General features: G+C 34.3%; 1 non-coding gene across 1 annotated transcript; it reads left to right on the top strand.

The window, feature by feature from the left end:
- The first annotated feature begins 702 nt into the window (after positions 1 to 702).
- LOC118665570 lies at positions 703 to 861 on the top strand. Its single transcript, XR_004970676.1, has one exon. It is a non-coding gene; the product is annotated as a U1 spliceosomal RNA (small nuclear RNA).
- Positions 862 to 1,110: the final 249 nt, after the last annotated feature.

Genomic DNA, 1,110 nt, shown 5'->3' with positions numbered 1-1,110 from the left:
CTATAGGATCAAAGGTTAACTGATGAATTTTTAATTGAAAAGCTTCAAATATTTTCTGCCAATGGGAAAGATAATTCAAAAGATTATTTTTTATTGTCCTGTTGGATATGAACTTGTTTATATCAACCTAGCAATTATACCTCAATTTGCATTTTTCAATTATCTATAAATATCCAGCTCTTAAATATACTTGGAACTGGTTGTAATTACCTTCCCTTCCCCTATTAATAAATCACTTAAATAAGACGTTTGGTACATGTTCACTGTATATTTTCAGTTTTAGATGCCCCACTGAGTTGCCTTTGTGGGCTTATCTGATGGAGTCAAGTGATTTTTGCTAGAGAAGAGCACCTCAGAGGCCACTAGGGCCCAGGCACCTTTTGTTTTTTTCTTCCAGAGAAAAATCCAAAAGGCAACAGAATTTTCATTTTCCAAACTACTTGTTTCTTCCTTCCCTCCTTACTTCTACTGATGATTTTCTGTTTTATTTTTGCTATTCACTCATTCCAATAACTCATTTCCTAATGGTAGCTAATTTAAAATTTGGAATTTAGTCTGATAATCTGGGCTATTTCTGTCCGGTGAGTGATGGAGATCTATAACCTATTAAGTAAAAAGTGACAGAAAATCTACTTCTTACTCGTTTTTGTTTGTTTTCCTTTGTCTGTTTATAAATAGAAATTAACTAAGAAAGCATTTTCTACACGCACCTGGCAGGGGAGAGATCACGATCAAGAAGGGGTTTTCCCAGACTAGGTTTCCCCTTTGCACTGGGTGTGCTGACCCCTGCGATTTCCCCAAATGTGGGGAGTAGCCTGCATGGGCCGTAGCAGGCGGGACTGAGCTAGTGCTCTCTCCTGGATATATATATTTTTTCAAGTATTTATACCCAATTCAGAGAATAGTTCTTTAATCTGGAATGTTGTTTCTATTTCTACTTTGACACATGACTATTAGAATTGAAACTACAAGCAGTCTACATTTCTCATTTTTGTACAACTCAGAAAATATTTTACCTCAGGGTGAAGTCTTTTTCTATTTATGGAGAGTATTTATAACTTAATTATATATATATATATATATATATTAAATTAAAAGATTACTATAGCT

Source organism: Myotis myotis, unplaced genomic scaffold (genome assembly GCF_014108235.1).
Source record: "Myotis myotis isolate mMyoMyo1 unplaced genomic scaffold, mMyoMyo1.p scaffold_m19_p_10, whole genome shotgun sequence".
NCBI classification, from domain to species: domain Eukaryota; kingdom Metazoa; phylum Chordata; class Mammalia; order Chiroptera; family Vespertilionidae; genus Myotis; species Myotis myotis.
The sequence above is the reverse complement of the archived record's forward strand: the minus strand, read 5'-3'. Positions and strand labels throughout refer to the sequence as shown.